A 21,850-nucleotide genomic window follows, 5' to 3' on the forward strand; every position below is an offset into this window, starting at 1 on the left:
ACCATTTTGTTAGGAACAGATGCTTCAAAAGAATCTGTGACAAGCTGGGGAAAACAGCGGATTTGAAAAAGAGTTTCCATCCTATTGTATATGACAGACCATCAGAACCAGCCATTATAGAATGAATGATGCCATAATTTGGTGTGTGTCTAGGTCAGTGTCAGGGCACATACAGGGAGCATTTGTTCCCAACAGTGACCCCGGCTATAGGAGGATCTGGCTGAAAAATGCCATTAGTTATATTGCTTTTGTCTCACCTGAATGTGAACATGTGAAGTCGCTCACTTGTGTCCGACTCTTTGCGACTCCATGGACTGTCACCTACCAGGCTCCTCAGGCAACAGTCCATGGAGTTTTTCAGGCAAGAGTACTGGAGTGGGTTGCCATTTCCTTCTCCAGGCGATCTTCACCTGAATAGCTAGGTCTTTTAGTATGTTTTTTGGAAGCACTTGTTACATTGTTTGGATGACAATGAGTCACCTGGTTGGAACAAGTTTTCCTGAACAGATGCCATATGGAAAGCTCTGTGGTAAATGTTAGGTGAGGAATGAAGAAATAGACCAACATTCTTCAAACGTGCCCTGAGCTCTTACTGTGAGCAAGGCTGTTGGCTAGATGCTGGGAGGGAAGGGTGGATTGGAATTAGGAAAAATACCAAGTTTTTGGTTTTAAGAAACATCCAGTGTAGAAGCTAAGATGGCTAGAAAAGATTTTGTTTTTAGGAACTAGTTTTGAGCATCTACTGTATGTACAAAGGAGTTTATGATCTGACAGTATGGTTTCTAATTATGAACAAAAGGTTAACTAGAAGCTCTGAGGGAAGATATTAAAGGGTAAGATTGCAATTCAGTGGGTTACAGTGTAGGGAAGGATTTCATTAGTTGGGAGTGTGTGACGAGTATTTGAGGCAGCAGGAAAGGTATGAGCAATGGCATGGAGATGCTGATGCAGGGTTAAGTTCAGACAACCAGACAATGGATTTTGGCTGAAGATTAATGAATTTGGAAGGGAATACAAATAACAGGAAAACATGGAGGTCCGATCCTAAGTAATGACCTTAATTTTCTGTGTGTGTGATAGTCGCTGGTTTTATTCAACTCTTTGTGACCCCATGGACTTTAGCCTGCCAGGTTCCTCTGTCCATGGAATTCTCCAAGCAAAAATACTGGAGTGGGGTAGCTATTCCCTTCCCCAAGGGATCTTTCCAACCCAGGGATCAAACCCGAGTCTCCTGCATTGCAGGCAGATTCTTTATCATCTGAGCCACCAGAGAAGCCCAAACTTAGTTCTGGTAACAATAAAATATTAAAAGATTAAAATCTAATAGGTTTTATTCTGGCCAAGTTGTGGGGTAATTCATCCTCTGCACCAGAATGTTGACTCAAGTTGGTTCTAGAGATACAACGTTGAAAAAGTCATGATGGAATTTAATTTAATATCCAGAGAGGGCAACATCAATAGCAGCTACACTGCAGCCTAAGTATTTAATAGTAGCTCTTAGGATAGTGTTGGGTATTAAGCCCTCTTTTTATACTTTTTTATACCTCTCACAGAGATTTGGTCGACCTGAGGATCTTCTCTCTCTCTAGTCTGCCTCTCACAAAATAATGGTTTTCACTGTATGACTTATTCCACCATTTTGGCACGGTGGCTGTCGTCCCATACCTTTACGCAACAACATGTGAAGGAACCGGGAGAATTTCCTCCCAAACCTCTTGCAGACTTCGCCTGATGCATTGATCAGGTGTTTTGCCTGTGCTTTGGCTGCAAGAAAAGCAGAAGACTTGTTTTATCAGCCCTTGTATTGGAAGCAGACCCTACCAGCTAGGAAGAGGAGGCTTTCATGAGGATAAAAGCTATTGAGTACATGACTTGCAGTCTGCCACAGTAAACCACAACAAAATGATTATACTTAGTTTTTAAATGGTTGATTATGATCATTTCTCAGTGATGGTGTGGTCTTGATACTCTGTGGTAGAAGCTGGAAAGGTGTATACATTATTTATAATACTTAGTTACCGTGATGGTAGCTGGAGATAATAAATATGATCTCTATTCTCCAAATAAAAAGTTGCCTCTAATTCTCAAATCATGGACACTTCACTTGTACCATTGTCATCGTTGTAACCCTCATCATTACTGTGAATCGTTCTCATCAAATAGCTTTCATTTAGTCCTCTGCTTATACCGGATGTGGCATTATCTTTTTCTCTCAAAAATGTGGAAACTAATGCTTTTGGAGAAATTGGGGTATTGGGAGGATAAATGAGTTCTTGCAGGTGTATCCCATTGTATGTAATAGATAAAATCCTAAAAATACAAGTCTACATTGAAGTTTTGAAAATTGAATCAATTTAATATATACTAGGGGAGGTTGGTATTTCAAGGAACATTGTAGTGAATCTGTAATGCCAGGACTCCATTTAAGATGCAGATATTCAGCCTCAAGTTCAGCTGTTTACTAAACTTTTTTTTTTTTTTTCCATGTTGGGCTGTTCTTACATTGGTTATATGCTTTTTACTTTTTCAGGAAAATCATTACAATCCAAGATTGTCTTTACTTCTAGGAACATAATATCTAGTCATTTCCATTCATGTCTTAGAATTATTATCTTTATTATTCTTCATGTTTTCAGTTGAGTTTTACTTTAGACTAGCCATTTTGGAAGGTTCAAATAGTAAAATCTCAAAAATGGAAAAAAACTCAGGAATCGCACATAGTGGTTTATTGGAAATCTAGTTCAATGAATGATTCATGCTCAGCATACAAGCACATGCAACCTTAGGAGAAGATAAAGCAGCTGGAGATGAAAGGTGGAGGGTAGTAGTTCTTCCAGCTTGGTCCCTTCCTGGGTTCTCCCTCTTTGGGGAGGAGATGCTCATGTCAGCTCCTTGTACAGGCTCTGAAATCAGACCACATGATTCAAATCCTGGTGTTGCCAACCATGAGAGGTAGGCAAACTTGGTACCTGCTTCTCTTCTCTGCATACTAGTCTTATCAGGCTGTAAATGGTGGGTAATAATAGTCACTAGGTCAGTGAGTTGTGGAGGTGGTAAGAGTTAGGACCTAAAAAGCACCTGGAATGGTTCCTACCTGAAGCAGGCACTCAGGAAAGTTGGCTATTAACATTATCCTCTATAAAGTGAAAGCCGCAGAGTCATGTCTGACTCTTTGTGACCCTATGGACTATATATAGTCCTGGGAATTCTCCAGGACAGAATACTGGAATGGGTGGCTGGTCCCTCCTCCAGTGGATCTTCCCAGCCCAGGGATCAAACCCTGGTCTCCTGCATTGCAGACAGATTCTTTACCAACTGACTCACCAGGGAAGCCCATCCTCTGTAAAGTATTCACAAAATACTGTGACATGGAAGGACATCTTTTGAAATTTGCCTATCTAATTCCAAACCCTCATTTTACCAATCAGTGAGCAGAGTCCTTGAGAGGGGAACTGATTTGCCTAATGTCAGGAAGGGAGGTGGTAACTGGAAAGATGAGTAGCTTCAGGCTATGGAGGCCTCTTAGGCTTTCCCCACTGGGGCTTCACTCAACTCTAGAGGATATTAGCACTTTTATTACAGGAACAAAAAAGGCAATATGGGTCAAAGATTTGTTTAGGGTAGAGTTTCTCAAGCTGGACACTACTGACATTTTGAGCCAGATAATTCTTCTTTTGGTGGGGGCTGTCATGTCACTGTAGGACATCCAGCAACATCCCTGCATGCCAGGAGCACAAAAATGTCTTCAGACATTGCAGGATGTCCTTTGGGGGAAAAAATCACACTTACGTGAGAACTGCTTTGTTAGTGCAGGGGATCCTGCCAGGAACACTAATGAAGAGGCGTAGAGCCCCACAGGGGCTGAGACCCCACCCAGTGGCTCCCAAGGAACTTTCCCGAGGCGCTGATCGTGCTCCTGTTCGTGCACTTGCAGCAGTCTGCCTCCAGCTCTCTGAATTAGCAATAGAAGGGCCACTCTGTACTTAGTATGTGAACAATGTGTTTATACAATAGGCACTCTCAGAATAATGTAGAGTTCCTCAAAAGGGGTTTGAATTTCAGACTCTGAATAAAAAAAAATGATGTAAGATTAATTATCTGAAGCCTATCCTTAGACCATGTGACTGAAAACCTCTGGACTTTCAGAATCAAGCAGAGTGGATTTTATCTTCAAGCTTGTGCTGGTGCATTACTAACTCCGGCCCCCTTCTTTAATCTGAGCCTCCATTCTCCCCTTACACCATCTCTCTGCTTCTATCATGCATAGAAACCTCTTAGTTAAAGTCTATTTTATAGTAAAAAGAACAGTTCTTGGAGAACACAAACTCCATTTATGGGCTATAACTATTGAAAAGATGATGGATTGTTTTCCATCATATATGCTTTTGCTTATATACTCCCAGGTATGCTGCAGCCTTAACATTTTCTATTAACATTATAATGTTAAAATTTTTATTAGTACTGTAATTTTGGTGGCTTAGATGGTAAAGACTCTACCTGAAATATGCAAGACCTGGGTTCGATCCCTGGGTCCGGAAGATCCTCTGGAGAAGGGAATGGCTACCCATTCCAGTATTCTTGCTTGAACAATTCCATGAACTGAGGAGCCTGGCAGGCTACAGTCTATGGGGTCACACAGAGTTGGACATGACTGAGCGACTAACACTTTCACTGTAATTTTAACTTACAAAGCTTCTTCATGTGTAGTACAGTCTTTAACCCTTTCAGCAGTATTAAACGGAAAATCAGTTGAAAGAAGATGAGTAATGATTTGAGATGACCACATCAGTAACTAACAGACCATTATTCCAATTAGATCCTGTAAAGCAAAATTCACGTCCTTTTCACATTGCATTTTCTTTGAAATAAAGCTCCTATGGGTTTTTTTTTTTTTTCCATCTGTATAGCCATTGTTCATAACTATTTGGGAACTACCTTTGGAGACTGCATTCAGAGCCTGTGGCAAACTAGAAGCTACATCAAGGGAATGAGAACCATACCTGTCTCCCTAAAGCATGTATTCATCTACTTGGGAGAGTCAAGGCCAATTTTAGACAGAGTCTAGCTGTAACATCTCAGAAATCATTTAGGATATATTTACCAACTCAGTTGTTTTTGATCAACCAGTAGACCACTCCTTACTAAGCCCCCATTTTGGAATATATATAAAAAGATAATGTATATTGACAGTATCAGAAAAATTGAGAACTGAAACTGATTTCCAAGCAGCGCTGAGTGGCCCAGTGCTCGATTCCCTTCCTAAAATTCCTTCTGAGACTTTAGAAAAGTGTAGCTGCCCAGACATCACCCCATGCATTCATGCTTCCATACATTTCAGGCAGAGCCCGTGAATCTGCATCTATAACATCCCAGATGGATCTGAGGTGCAGCCGCATTCTGGAGCCACTCTTGTGGTCAGCTCTCTCATCTTATAACTGACCCTGCCCAGGGTCAGAGGAGGGTTCAGCCCCAGATGTCTAGATGCCCAGGCTGGCTCCCCTTCTTCTGCCTCAAACTGCATATCCTCTAAGGAAATCATTCACCAGTCAGAGAGGCTCTGTGATAATCTGGTTGGCTTTGTGTGACTGCAACTCTCCAGCCATAAGAGTTGAAATCAGTTAACAAAAATTTGAAGGTCTGGTCTGCCTCCTACTCTGACATCAGTTCTTTCTTAAGGCTGAGAGAACATCCAAGCCAGAGGCTCTGCATGTATGGGGTTGGCCACTAAGTTTATTTGTATTTATCCATAACATATTATGGAATGAACTTTGTGACCAACCCAACAGTCCAACTACTAATACATTCTACATTTCATATTTTTTAACCAACTTGACCTGTCAAACTCTAAAAACAATTTGGTGATTATCACAATATCATTGTGGATTTTTCTATGTCACCACCTATTTCTAAAGTTTTCATTTTACATAGCTTGGGACAACATTAAAATCCTCATGGCTATAAGGATTAGAAAGCAATTCAGTAGAGTATACCGCCACGTGCTTTGCATCTGTGTCTGATTCTGAAGTGTTCACCATGGCAGTGTCTTTGCTGTCCTGCATGGTAAGCTTGATTGCCAGCAAGATCTTGGTGATGCATTCAGCCTCATGTCCTGCATACCATTTCACGGCATCCTTTATACACAGTAAGTTCCATATTATATCTTTGAATGAAGGTGCCATTTTAAAAAGTGCATCTCAGCTGTGTTAAGCAGGTATGCCCTGAGCTATTAACAGTCCAGACCTGCTGGCAGAACCAGGGGTTGGGGGGCATCTCTCAGCCAAGACGCTTTCTGTGTAGGGAAGCTGGCCGGACTGTGCTAACATGGCTCTTTGAGGTGAATTTCACATCTTGGAATTCCATGCACTATTAAAATGATCATGACTATGGCCTTTAATACTTATTTCTAGTTTTTCTCCATCTGGCAGGGAAATAAATTCCATATTGTCCAAGAAACTGCCAGAGACTTCAAATGGAGGCTCTTGTTTTTTTTTTTAAGAATGTCCCCACTAGCTCTCATCACAGTGAAATGTTTAGACAACATCATCAACAAACAAACACACTGCTGCTGACCTTTTAGAAGGATGGAGCTTCTACCATAAATTATGCAATGTTTCTTTCACCTGTGCCTTGGCAGATGCTAGTCCTTCTGCCTGGAACATTCTGCCCCTTTCCTGCCACCTGCAATCTACTATTAACCCCCTTACATTCACACACATGCAAACACACACACACACATTTTCTTTGTTCATCATTATGCATTATTTAGGGGTTCCCTAACTTTGTTCATCATTATGCATTATTTAGGGGTTCCGTAAGCTTCCTTTCTTAGGGCAGTGTGCCCTGACCTGGAGTCCAGTTCCAGTATCCTCCTCCTGTGCCTTCTTAGCACTAAATGATGCCCATCAGATAGTCCCTATCACACTGAAGTGCACTTGTCTGTCTGTCTGTTCGCTTCACCCTCCAGACTGTAAGCTCTGTAAGGGCCCAGATCCCGTTCAAGCTATTTATGAGCATAACCTCAAAACCACAGGGACCCAAGCTAAGATGACTTTTTTCTGAGATAGTTATCTCTTACTGCATATTCGAAGATACTAAGGGATATTTTTTTTCTATTGAAAGTGTTAGTCGCTCAGGCGTGTCTGACTCTTTGCAACCCCGTGGACTGTATGTAGCCCACCAGGCTCCTCTGTCCATGGAATTCTCTAGGCAAGAACACTGGAGTGGGTAGCCATTCCCTTCTCCAGGGAATCGTCCCAACCCAGGGATCAAACCCTGGTTTCCTATGTTGTGGGAAGATTCTTTACTGTCTGACCTACCAGGGAAGCTCATTTTTTTTTATTACTCTATTGTAAATAATGAAGCACTTTTCAAAAATAAAATTAGGTCTGAGCTGATCTCAGTCAATGACAGTTTTGTATGTTTAAACAGGTCACTAATATAATTAGGTTGTTTTTTTTTTTTTTTTTTTTTGAGTTGTTTTGAAAATGGCACCAGAGTTAGTAATTATTCCTGAGAATATGACCATAAGATTGTAAGTATTTGAGATAATCGTAAGCAAGCCTTTTAATAATCATTTTACTGAGAGCAATACCAAAAGCAGTTATGTTTTGAAGACACTATTTCTACAGTTATAGAGTGAATGGAAAAATGAAATTGCCCTCATGCTATGGTAATGGTTACTTGTGGGCCCATCTGTAGATTCAAATGGCTGCATCTCAACTTAATAGAATGAGAACTATGATGTGCTGTGAAAAATGGTGGTAAACATGAGTGAGAATTGACTCTCGTGAATCACATGCATAGCCAATGATGATGAGGATGCATGTGAAGAGTATAAGTACAATTGCTGTAATGCAAAGGTGGAAAAGATTATTTCTAAGTGAATGTGTCATTCATCTTTCATGTTGCTCAAAATATGCTGTGAGTCTAAAATAACAGATTATGTAAGTAGAATTTAGCTATTTTACTGACATCCCTAAAAGTTATTTCTCATTCACGTTAGCAAAAAAAAAAAACAAAAAACAAACACAAAACAAAACATGGGAATCTTGTTACTGTAAACATGAAAGATGACTTTAGAGAAATAGCATCTGTTTGGAAACATACACAGCTTTGCTATTTGTTGATTCAGTGAACATTGGCCAATGGGCTTGCCTGGTGGCTCAGATAGTAAAGAATCCACCTGCAGTGCGGGAGACCTGGGTTCGATCCCTGGGTCAGGAAGATCCCCTGGAGAAGGGAATGGCAACCCACTCCAGTATCCTTGCCTGGAGAATCCTGGGAACAGAGGAGCCTAGCGAGCTATAGTCCATGGGGTCACAAAGAGTCAGACATGACTGAGCGACTAACACTTTCACACACTGGTCAATACAGGAAATAGGACTGTGATCTTTGCCATCCAGATATGTGGTTGAGTATGGATTAACTCAAAATTTCTCATATTTCCCAGAAAACTCAAGCCACATGTTAGAGCCATAGCCATTGCTTTTTGCCTCATCCTGTGTGTATCACATCCGGGCCCTCATCACCCAGGAGCATGGGGAAAGGACAGTTGGCCATGGTACTCATGACTTCATTGGTTCCAAGAACACCGAAGCCAAACTGAGGACGTCAAAAGCTTGTGGTAGCTCGAGTAGCTGGAAAGTCTGTTCCTATGACCAGGCTGTTCCCGTGTTCTGCTTTCTGCTTCAGTTTTTATCAGGGCTCTGAAGGTGTCACCAGGACTCTGCCTCCCTCCCCACTGGCTCTCTTCCCCCTCCATCTTTAGCCAGACTTGCCCTCACACTGAAGAAAAGGGGGCCACAGCCCCGCACCTGAAGTCCTCGCAGCTCAAGTCCAAGGGGAACACATGTCTGCTCTGCCCAGGGTCCCGTCACAATTTCTGTGCATCTCCTCCACTCTGGCGGATCACGGTCAGGTTGCTCCCACATCCGCATGGCTGGGAACATACCCAGAGAGCATCCTGACATGAAGATAAGGAAGGTTTTGCTCTTCAGAGAGGGATGGGGATTCCGCTGTCCAAAGAAGGAGGCGTGCAACAAAAGCAACAGATGCCCACTCCTTTTTTATATGCTTCTGATTATAATGGTAGTCCATGTTAATTGTGTATCGTTCAGAACAATGGAAAGGAAAAAAAAAAATACCACTCACAGCCTCATCTCTCAGGGAGCTCTGTGAATAACATTTTCCCTTGCTTCATCCTAATTTTGCTCTCTTCACATAATTTGTATTCAATGGCAGTCAGATATAGAGTCTTTGTTTTTACTTAAAATAATAATTTTACCTTACTGTGTGTAAACTTTTATAAACAATTTTGGTGGTTGCATTAAAAAGCATCCCATTTTCTATAACCACTTCCATTTTTCTTGTGTGGATCCACCCACCTGTACCAGATATCAGAAGCTGATCCCTGTCTTCTTGTCCTCCATCCAATCATTGAGGATGAGTTTGACCTCTTCGTGATCTCTCCCTGGTGGCTTAGATGGAAAAGGATCTGCCTGCACTGCAGGAGACCTGGGTTCAACCCCTGGGTCAAGAAGATCCCCTGGAGAAGAGAATGGCTACCCACTCCAGTTTTCTTGCCTGGAGAATTCTGTGGACAGAGGAGCCTGGTGGGCTACAGTCCATGGGGTCACACAGAGTTGGACACCACTGAGCAGCTAACATTTTCAGTCGGCCGCTCTGTATTCACTAAGACTGGACTGAGGCTTGGTCCAGGGGCCTAGCTTTGATGCCAGGACCCAGCTGCAGCCCAAGGTGCTGTGCTAGGGCTATGCTCTCTGACCTGGGCTATGCTCGATCTGTTTCCTGTCTGCTGAGACAAGATGAAAAGGTGGCTGGGCTCCTGGATCTCAGATCATCAGACACTCTTCTTCCACAGCCACTGTGGACAATAGCAGTACGTTCATTCCTTCGACACGTACACACTGAGCACTTGTTATGTGCCAGTCATTCTACCAGTGCTGAAATAATGCTGGTAAGCCAAAGCGTGGGTCTCCATCTCGCTCACAGTCTTGTGAGAAAGATTGACATTGCGTGTGTGTGTGCACTCGGTGACTTCAGTCGTGTCCAACTCTGCGACTGCATGGACTGTAGCCTGCCAGACTCTTCTGTTCATGGCATTCTCCAGGAAAGAATACTGGAGTGGGTTGCCATGCCCTTCTCCAGGGGATCTTCCTGATTCAGGGATCGAAACTGGGTCTCTTATGTCTTCTGCATTGGCAGGCGGGTTCTTTACCACTAGCACCACCCGGGAAGCCCAAGATTGACATTAGTCAACATGAAATACAAAATGACCACTGTGGCAAGTTGAGTGAAGAAGCGGGGAATGGCCTATGAGTCTCTGCCTTATGGGCATTTGATCTAATCAGGGGTGGACTTTTTGAGGAAGTAATGACTGAATCGAGATCTGAGGGACAAGTGAAAAAAAATAATGGGATAGAGAAGATAATTGGAGAACCCTGAAAAAATCTCCTGATCCCTTGACTTTCTGCCTTAACTATATATTCCCTTGGCACTTCTGTAAGAAAGGTGATCAAAGAAGGCTACCCTGAGAATGTGATGTTTGAGAAGAGACCTAAAGAGTTCAGGGAGGACACCTCCAGATATCTGAGGAGGACTGTCCCAGAGACAGGAGGCAGCACAAGAGCCCTGAGGTCGGACAGCCCCCTGTGTCCCAGGAGCGGCAGGGGGACAGTGCCTGCAGCCCTGGACTCACTGAAGGGACACCAGGGAGGCAGCATCAGATGGCAGAGGAAGAGGGAAGGGTGGATTCCTTGGGTCTTTTGAGAAGGAATTGGGTTTGAGTGGGATGTAGAACCATGGGAGGGTTTGGAGTTGGGTGGCTTGATCTGACTTATATTTATAAGAAACAGGAGGAGACATTACATAGAATAAAAACCGCAAATGCAGTGATGCTCGGAGCATATTTATATTTTCATTTTACAGAGAGGAATTGGAGGCTCAGATTTAAACCTGACTAAAGTCTTTTAGTCCCTCGATTTCACTTGAACTAAAGGGTAGCCAATCCCTTTCTACCCTGCTGGAATACTATATGTGTGTGGAGGGTGGGGGGAAGGCATATTAATTAGAAATGTAGGACCAAACAGTACTTGAAATTTGGATGGTTTTTAAAAAAACTTTTTCATGTAAGTTGTTATAAAATCTCATGACTTTTTTTTTTTACCCCCTGTGGCATCATCCTTAATCTTATACTTTAGTTCATTGTATAGATATACTGTCTTCAGGTAACTCATCTCCTATTATTATTATTTTTTAAATTAAAAACCTAAGAAAATATGTGCATCAAAAATGTTTCCATACTTTTCAGGGAAAAGGTCAACTATCCCAAGGAAAATATTTTAAAGCCCATTTCCTTCTGCTGACAAGTTGATAGGTGAAAAACTGCTTTAAAACTCTAATGCTGCATTGGCCTTTTTACTTTGATTTACTTAAAATCATGTCTAAGAAATCACATTTTCACATTTTGTGAAATCAGCATGAAACTACTCCAAACTACTAATTAAGCAGAGTTGGAGATGTGGTCCATAGTTCATGATGAAAGACTATATTGTGTGTAGAAGTTAAAGTGCCTGTATTTCCATATGTTAAAGAAAAAAATCAATGGGAAAATGTTCTGTCCTCACCTTCCAAAAGATGAGATTTTAATGTTTTCATTGGTTTTGATGATGTTGGCTTTATACATTGTTCAATTCTCCTTAATCCTGTTGCCTTAGGAGTCTAATTTCTCCCCTGTTGTCTTTTCTATTACTTTCCCTGGATTTACAGGGTCAGCCTTTCTTTTATGGCTTTCAAGTTTCCCTTGCCTCCTTTACCATCACACCTCAAAGAAGGGAACTTGTCTCCTTTTCCTTAAAAGCTCTCAGTGCTGTGGACTTGAGCGAGCCCACAATATATAAGAAAAGACATCACAAGTTTTCTCAGGATCAAGGCCAGCAGTTGATCCTTCTACAATACATCGCATGGTAGAATGAGAAATAGAAACTTATTCAATTAAACCTCTGTGGCTCACCACTGTAGCAACAGATAGGTTATTTCTGCGGCTGTTTTACCAGCCTTAGAAGGAGAATTCCCTAAGTACAGAGAAACAGAGTTGTACCAAAGAACCAATTTTTAAGAGTATTCAACTGCAAAAGTGATGCTTTTCTACTTGCAAAAGAACCTGCTTTTGCTCTTGTCTGAGACAGAAGGAAAGTTCCTTTTCCATCTTGGAAATTGGTGAGTCTTTTTCCTCCATTGTCGTATGTCATGATAGAAAAAACTATCCACGTTCCTGAAGATAACCTTGTAGAAGATGCTTGCGGTGATGGAGCCAGCCCTGCTGTCCCTATGGGCAGCCATGTCGGGGGTAGAAGGATGTGAAGGACCTGCATCCCAGTTTCAGAGGCTCAGACGCCATGCGTTTTGAGCCAACATCTCCCAGAGCCAGGGAGCTTCCCGGGTGGCGCTAGTGGTAAAGATTCTGCCTGCAGTGCAGGAGACTCAAGGACATGGGTTCAGTCCCTGGGTCAAGAAGATCCCCTGAATGAAGAAATGGTAACCTACTCCAGTATTCTTGCCTGGAGAATTCCATGGACAGAGGAGCCTGGAGGGCTACCAGAGCCAAGGGTAAACTTCCTCATCAAGTCTTACAGCACAGGATCACGAGAACTTCTTCAGGTCACTCTCTTCTTGAGTTACTTAACAAGGACTTTACAAGAATACATGAGATAACCAAAGATGCAACCTGTGCTCAAGGAAGGTGCCCCTCTTTACAGACGAGAGGTGGCACCTCTCTCAGGAGCTGGCTCCTATGGCAGCCTTACTTCCTGGGACATGGCAGGCAGGCACCAAGCCCAGCACACGGAGCCTGGCTACCCATGGGTAGGGCCCCCTCAAGTTTGAGCTCTTATGCTTATTAACTGTGTGATGTTGGGCTGGCAGTTCTAAGTCACCTAGCTTTTGGCTCCTCATCTGCAAATGGGAAGAGCAGTACTTCACAAGGTTCTTATGAGAATTAAATGAGATAACATTTAAAGTTCTGGCATAAAGCCTGGCACATGAAAGGCATATAACTGATGGCCATGTGCTCCTCTTCCAATCCACATGAAACCTAGCCTCTCTCCAGAAAGTCGATCGCCTCTCACTCCCCTGACGTGACCATACAAAGCCATTTTCTTAGTTTCTCTATTCAGGCTTTATAATGTCTATTTGGATTTTAATCACTTGTAATACCCAAATCATTAAATATATATTGAATATTATATTATTATATAATATAGCCTAGTAATATGAATTAATATACATTGGGCTTCCCAGGTGGCACGAGTAAAGAACCCACCTGCCAGTGTAGGAGACGTAAGAGACCTAGGTTTGATCCCTGGGTCAGGGAGATCCCTTGGAGTAGGAAATGGCAACTCACTCCAATATTCTAGGGCTTCTCTGGTGGCTCAGTGGTAAAGAACCTCCCTGCCAGTGGAGAAGATGTGGATTCAATCCCTGGGTCAGGAAGATCCCCTGGAGAAGGAAATGGCAACTCACTCCCATATTCTTGCCTGGGAAATCCCATGGACAGAGGATGCTGGCTGGCTATAGTCCATGGGGTCACAAAAGTCAGACACAACTCAGTGACTAAACAGCAATGTATATGAATATAATATTAAATATATAAATATATATATTTACTAAGGCTCATACTAACTTTAATTCTAAAATCAGTGGGAGGCACCCACATTTATAGGATAAAAGAAGAAGAGGGAATGTGAAAAATAAAAGAATGAGGGCATATTATTTTGGATGGAAGCTCACTGTGAACAGAGAACCCCTGGATGTCCTGTTGGGTGCAGAGCAGAGTGGCACTTCCCACCCTCGCTTGGCTGTAGCAGTATGGCCCATGTGGTATCACATGACACAGGGCTTTTCCGTGAATGCATCATACTGTTTTCTCCTATCAAGCTTAATGTCAATTCACATGCTTTCTTCTCCTGAATTGAAATCAAATTCCTTTTTTCCAATCCTTTATTTACGAATTGGATTTTTTTTTAGGGGAGGGGAATGGAGTTAGTTCCATCCTTTTCATTTTTTAGATGAATTTCATTTTTCCATCCTGTTGATCTTTTTGAATTTTAAATTAATCCACAAATACATTAGTTATTCCTTCCAGTTCTATGTTGCCAGTTAACTTGTTAGGCATGTTAATATTTCTATCTAAAGTATTAATTAAAAGCATTTGTTGAGGGGGGCACCCCACTGAAATCTAGATATGATTTGTCTGTGACATTTTCTAGCTGCTTCAGTCTGTAATAATTTATTCCAGGTGAACCCATGTTGGTTCCTAGTGATCTTACATCTTTTCCTGAGTATTTATAGATCATATATTTAATCATTAATTGTTGTCTCCTGCCTGGAACTGATTTCAGTCTCACTTGTCTGTCGTTAGAAATAACCATAGCCTTTTCATTTTTTTCATGTAAATCCAGGAAACTTGACTATTTTCAGGCATAAATGCCTCTCCTGTTCTTTAAACATTATAAAAAAGTGACTCAGCCATGTCTTTTTTGCAAGTAATTTTTGCATTTTAGAAAATATTTGAAACCAGAAATTTTGGGTATTTTTAGCTCGTAAGCCCTCTAGGGTTCTTTCCTTATTGGGGATTCTTCTTCTATGCCCTGACTCAAATTACCTTCTCCTATCAGGTTGATTTAATTTCTGTTACCAGAACTTTACTCATCCATAATCTCCTCAAACTCTTTGTTCAGTTAATAGTCCCAACAAAGTCCTATTAATTCCAAGTCATCTCTGATCACCTCATTTCCCCCTTCATCTAAATTACTGCAACAACTTCTTTTTAGTATTTCAAGCATACCATTTTAAATTCTATGCTGTAAAGAATGTTTATCTTCTTTGTTTAGACTGAACATTGCTTGAAAGCAAGCACTCTTCCTTGTTCTTGTCCTACCTTTTAACCATTAAGTTATCTTATTTATGCAGTGGGTATTGAGAACAATTTGCTGACCTAATAATAATACCAAAACCTTTTCATTGTCAGATCATCACACACCTGGAGTTAGATTTCTGATGGCCTCTGCCAATCAAAAATGAGTTGCAAAGCTGTAACTGAATTAAAGTCATAAATTTCATGAGGGGAGAATACTTTAAAAATCAGTTGTTTTTAATTGGTTGAGTTGGGATTCTTTATGTTGTAAAAGGTAGACATCCTCCTTAACCTGAATTACATAATAAAAGAATTAATTGTCTCCTGTATCTGAGAAATTCAAAGTCCAGGGTGGCTTCACACAAAATGACTTATTACAATGTCACCAAGAATTCACTTTCTTTCCAGCTTTTCCCTCTTATTCACTAGTGTGAGCTTCATTTTCATGTTCTATATTATCTTCTATTGCTGCTCTAACAAGTCAGTACATAGTGTCTTAAAAGAACATACATTTCTTATCCTGTGGTTCTGGAGGTCAAAGTCCTGTAAATGGATCTTATGCTGCTGCAATGCAGGCATCCAGAGGGCTGTGATCCTCCTGGAGGTTCTAGGGGAGAATTCCTTTCTTGTTTCTCCAGTGTCTGAGACTACCTGCAGTCCAGGCAGACCTCTATACTGTAAGAGGATAAATTTGTGTTGCGAAAGTCCCTAAATTTTCCAAATATATGTATACACACACACGCATGCATACATACGTACACACACACGCATGGTTTTATAAGGTTAAAATCAAGGTATTGGTAGAGCTTTACTCCTTCTGTAGGATCTAGGGCAGAATCTGGTTTTTGGCTTCTTCAGCCTTCAGGGGCTGCGTTCCTTGGCCTGTGATCCCCTCCGGTAATGGCATTATTCTGCCCTGACCACCTGCTTTCCCCATTACATCTCCTTCTCTAACTATGATTTTATGCCTCACTCTTCTGTTTTCTCAGAACCCTCATGAATATATATGCTCATTAGAATAATCCAGGATAGTCTCCCCAACTCATGATTCTTAATTTTGTCACATCTGAAAACAGTCACAGGGATAGGGATTAGGAAAGTGGGCATCTTTGGAGGCGAGGAGGGAAATTATTCTAACTACCACAGGTTCCTTATAGAGAGCTGGTGGGAGCACCAAGATTTCTCCTAAAGCACCTCTGTTAAAGCATGTATGTATGTGTATGTATATATACACACATGCACAGACATATACATGTGTGTGTATGCTCAGTCACTCAGTTGTGTCTGACTCTTTGCAACCCCATAGACTGTACCTGCCAGGCCCCTCTGTCCATGGAGTTTCCCAGGCACGAATACTGGAGTGGGTTGCTATTTCCTACTCCAGGGAATCTTCCTGACCCAGGGATTGTCCCTGCATTTCTTGTGTCTCCTGCATTGGCAGGTGGATTCTTTCACTGTGCCCCTGTGAAGCCCCCCGCCCCCCCCCCCCCACACACACACATTGTTGAAGTATAGTTGATTTACAATGTTGTATTAGTTTCTAGTGTACAGCAAAATGATTTGGTTATACTTTAAAGAAGTGAAGTGACAGTTGCTCAGTCGTGTCCGACTCTTTGCGACCCCATGGACTATACAGTCCGTGGAATTCTCCAGGCCAGAATACTGGAGTGGGTAGCCTTTCCCTTCTCCAGTGGATCTTCCTACCCAGGAATTGAACTGGGCTCTCCTGCATTGTAGGTGGATTCTTTACCAGCTGAACTATCAGGGAAACCATGTACACATATTATGTGTCATGTTCTTTCCCATTGTTATTTGTTACAGGGTAGTGAATCTAGCTCCCTGTGCTATGTAGTAGGACCCTGTAGTGTACATTTTATGTATAGTAGTTTGTATCTGCATAAACTTCTTACTTATCCCTAACCCCCCTTTCCCTTGGGTAGCCATGTTTGTTTTCTATGTCTGTGGGACTGTTTGATGCTTCATAAATAAATTCATTTGTGCCATAGTTTAGATTTCACATATAAGTGATATCATATATTTATCTTTCTCTTTCTGACTTACTTCACTTAGTATGATAATGTCTGCATCCATCCATGTTGCTGTAACTGGCAGTACTTCATTTTTTATGGCTGAGTAGTATTCCACGGTGTGTGTGTGTGTGTGTGTGTGTGTGTGTGTGTGTGTGTGTACATATAGATACCACATCTTCTTTATCCATTCTTCTGTTAGTGGACATTTAGGTTGCTTCTATGTCTTGGATATTGTAAATAGTGCTACTGTGAATATAAGGGTGTATGCATCTCTTTGAATTATGTAGTAGTTTTCTCCGGATATATGCCCACACGTGGGGTTGCTAGATCATATGACAATCTCTTCCCTCTAGTGTATGAAAATATGTAAGCTTTAGTTATTAGAGGAATGCAAATCTAAACTACCAATTTACACTCCTACAAACAGCATAGAAGGATTTTTTATTTCTTCATATCCTCTCTAGCATTTGTTATTTGTGGACTTTTTATTTTCTTTTTAATTTTCTTCTTTATTACTGTTTTAATGGGAGGATGATTGCTTTGCAGTGTGGTGTTGGTTTCTGCTATACATACATCAACATGAATCAGTCCTAGGTACACAGATTTAATGATGGCCACTCTGACTGGTGGACAGTAGTCCCTTGTGGTAGTTTAGATTTGCATTTCTCTAATAACTAAAGCTTACATATTTTCATACACTAGAGGAAAGAGAGATTTCTTCTATCAGTGCCCCAGTGTGAGACAGAGAGCTTCTTATTCTGAAGTCTCAGAAATGACTCCTTTGCTCTGATTGGCTGGTGGGCTCAGCTCTGAGTTTATAATCTTGATTGCAAAGATAGGCTCCTCTGTAAGACTAAGGATCCACCTCCTCAAGTTTGTAGCTGAGAATGTGGAGGAACAGCAAGATGTGAGACTGGTTACCAAAATATGAAAGAATGGATTCAGAGCAAAAAGAAAAACCACCAACAAATGTCAGTTAAAATATATCCCTTCACCCCATAGGTATAAATTAGGCAAGGACAATGACTGTATCTTATTTATAGCTGTATATTCTATATAGTGGTCCATGGGGTCACAAAGAGTTAGACACAACTTGGCAACTAAACAACAACAATTCTGTATAGATATTACATAGCCCAAATGTTTAATATAATAGTGTTCTTCAATAAATGACTAGTGAATTGTAACACTGACGTGTTCACAGGATTTGACCAGCAGCATCATTGAATTCATAGTCTGTCATGTTCCATTGGACTAGATACTATTGCTTTGGCAAGTAAATTTCTAAAGCATGTTATAGAAAGTGACTTAACATCAGGTCAGGATACTGAGAGAAGAATAGGAATAGTCTAAGATTATTAGTGTTTTGAATTAAGGTTGGCCAAGAAGTGTAGTTCCACAATGGGAATCCTAGAAGGAATGACGTATTTTTAATGTGATGTATCCTCTTGGGCTAATCTTGGAAAATTAGAGTTGCGGATGTCCCCCTCCTCAGACACACACACACACACACACACACACTTAGGGTACATGCAGTTTGAAGAAATAGAAGTATTGATTAATTTCCCTTTAGAGCACAAAGTGTGTTTGGGTACCTGTATTTTCAGTTCAGTTCAGTTCAGTCACTCAGTCGTGTCCGACTCTTTGCGACCTGATGAATCGCAGCACGCCAGGCCTCCCTGTCCATCACCAACTCCTGGAGTTCACTCAAACTCACATCCGTTGAGTCAGTGATGCCATCCAGCCATCTCATCCTCTGTCGTCCCCTTTTCCTCCTGCCCCCAATCCCTCCCAGCATCAGAGTCTTTTCCAATGAGTCAACTCTTTGCATGAGGTGGCCAAAGTACTGGAGTTTCAGCTTTAGCATCATTCCTTCCAAAGAAATCCCAGGGCTGACCTCCTTCAGAATGGACTGGTTGGATCTCCTTGCAGTCCAAGGGACTCTCAAGAGTCTCCAACACCACAGTTCAAAAGCATCAATTCTTCAACGCTCAACTTTCTTCACAGTCCAACTCTCACATCCATACATGACTACTGGAAAAACCATAGCCTTGACTAGACGAACCTTTGTTGGCAAAGTAATGTCTCTGCTTTTCAATACGCTATCTAGGTTGGTCATAACTTTCCTTCCAAGGAGTAAGCGTCTTTTAATTTCATGGCTGCAGTCACCATCTGCAGTGATTTTGGAGTCCCCCAAAATAAAGTCTGAAACTGTTTCACTGTTTCCCATCTATTTCCCATGAAGTGATGGGACCAGATGCCATGATCTTCGTTTTCTGAATGTTGAGCTTTAAGCCAACTTTTTCACTCTCTTTCACTTTCATCAAGAGGCTCTTTAATTCTTCTTCACTTTCTGCCATAAGGGTGGTGTCATCTGCATATCTGAGGTGATTGATATTTCTTCCGGCAATCTTGATTCCAGCTTGTGCTTCTTCCAGCCCAGCGTTTCTCATGATGTACTCTGCATATAAGTTAAATAAGCAGGGTGACAATATACAGCCTTGACGTACTCCTTTTCCTATTTGGAACCAGTCTGTTGTTCCATGTCCAGTTCTAACTGTTGCTTCCTGACCTGCATACAGGTTTCTCAAGAGGCAGGTCAGGTGGTCTGGTATTCCCATCTCTTTCAGAATTTTCCACAATTTCTTGTGATCCACACAGATTAAACCCAAGCAATGGGCCCTCGGCATCAAATGTCATAAAGACTATGTGAAGATGATTAATTACACTAACCCCTTCCCCATGACACACATTCCCCTCCTCTTACTGCTCCAGTCTGGTGGTTTCCTTTTGTCCTGATAAGTGGGCCTCACACAGCTGAGAGGAGCAGTGAGAAGGTGCTAGGTTTCCCAAGTATAAATTTTCTGTGAATCAGAAAATATTGATGATGTTTCTAAGAGACGGTACGGATATCAAGCTGGAGTTCTCTCTCTCAGAAAAAAAGATTGGGCTACTGGGCAAGTGAGTACAGGCAACTGTCAGAAGTGCAATGAATAATTGTGAAACTAACTAAGTATGTAGGAGGATGAGAATTTGATGATCTTTTTAGAAACTCATTGGTTGGTGGGCAGCGGATCTCTATGACTCAGGGTACATGAGTCAAGGACTATAGCGAAGAGTAACTTAATCACTATTTATTCTGTTAGACTGAACAGTGTCAATTTAAAGGAATGTGAACACCATGGGCCATTTTGCATCCTATCCTCCCATTGTTTGTGGACATTCTTTTACTGATGAAGAGAACAGAGGACTTCATCACTCTCTCAGGAAGAGACTGCAACTGTTTCTTTGTACCATACTTTGTATACCAGTGGTTCTTTCCATTGTTTCAGGAGAGGGCATGCTGCTGCTGCTGCTGCTGCTGCTAAGTCGCTTCAGTTGTGTCCGACTCTGTGCGACCCCATAGATGGCAGCCCACCAGGCTTGGGATTCTCCAGGCAAGAACACTGGAGTGGGTTGCCATTTCCTTCTCCAATGCGTGAAAGTGAAAAGTGAAGTCGCTCAGCCGTGTCCGACTCCTAGTGACCCCATGGACTGCAGCCCACCAGGCTCCTCCGTCCATGGGATTTTCCAGGCAAGAGTAGTGGAGTGGGGTGCCATTGCCTTCTCCGGAGAGGGCATGCTTGCATTCATTTTGTACATCTGATGAAAGCTAAAGATTCCCTCTTAAAAAAAGAGCATGAGCGCAGAAGTCAGTCATTTTTCATAAAATGTTCAGGATGCTCATGAAATCCCTGAAACTTGTCAGCGGGGGTCCCTACTGGGGGTCCCTCCATGGACCCAGTTAAAAGTCCTTGTTCTTGACCCTGAGCTTTTATCTCCAGATACCTCATCCTCAGCTAAGGAAAGCTTTGAGTATTTTGAGAAATTTGGGGGTCAACAAAGAGCTCCATTCCATTCTATAGGACCCACTGATCTAAGTTGTTTCTGGAAGTGTGATCTGGAAATGACAGTACTTTCAAGACAGAAAGGGACGGACATGGCTGATGATCTAGAAACACTGTTGTCAAGTTTTGGTATCATGGGACTTTTCCTGATGATTGTAACCTGTATTTTTCATTCTTGTATCCTGTTTTCCTTTTTTTGAATAGATAGTCCATTTTCTCCTCTCAGACACTAATGAATAGACAGGGTAATGCAGTGTGGAATGGAAAGAAGAACCTGCAGTTAAATCGCTCCTTAAAAGACAGAACTTCTACCCGAGTGGCATTTCTATTTATCATCTTTGTGGCCAGGTTCATTCCTTTTAGGGCTTCCCTTGTGGCTCAGCTGGTAAAGAATCTGCCTGCCATGCGGGAGACTGGGGTTCCATCCCTGGGTTGAGAAGATCCCCTGGAGAAGGGAAAGGCAACCCACTCCAGTATTCTGGCCTAGAGAGTCCACGAGGTCACAAAGGGTCAGACACGACTGAGCGACTTTCATCCCTTTTATGTTCACTTATTCAGCAAAACGACATTGGCATGTGTGCTGTTTCAAGTCCTATGCTAGATCTGTTGGTGTCCCTGGTGGCTCAGGTGGTAAAGAATCTGCCTGCAATGCAGGAGACCTGGGTTTGATCCCTGGTGGGAAGATGCCTTGGAGAAGGGAATGGCTACCCACTCCAATATTGTTGTCCAGAGAACTCCATGGACAGAGGCATCTGGCTAGCTACAGTCCATGGGATAGTCAAGAGTTGGACACGACTGAGCAACTAACACTTCCACCTTTCCTGCTAGATAGATCTGTGAGGGTGCAAAGTCCATCTTCTCAAAAGAACTTGAGGTCCTGCAGTAGCGATAAAATTGCAAAGAAAGTCAGCTTAATGCAGTTGGCCTGAAAGGGCTCCACTGATCACCCTTCCAAAATTTCATGCTGGGTGTATGCGTTTATTTTGCTTCATTTTATGACT

The sequence above is a fragment of the Bos indicus genome, chromosome 24, assembly GCF_029378745.1.
Source record: "Bos indicus isolate NIAB-ARS_2022 breed Sahiwal x Tharparkar chromosome 24, NIAB-ARS_B.indTharparkar_mat_pri_1.0, whole genome shotgun sequence".
Classification (NCBI taxonomy): Eukaryota; Metazoa; Chordata; class Mammalia; order Artiodactyla; family Bovidae; genus Bos; species Bos indicus.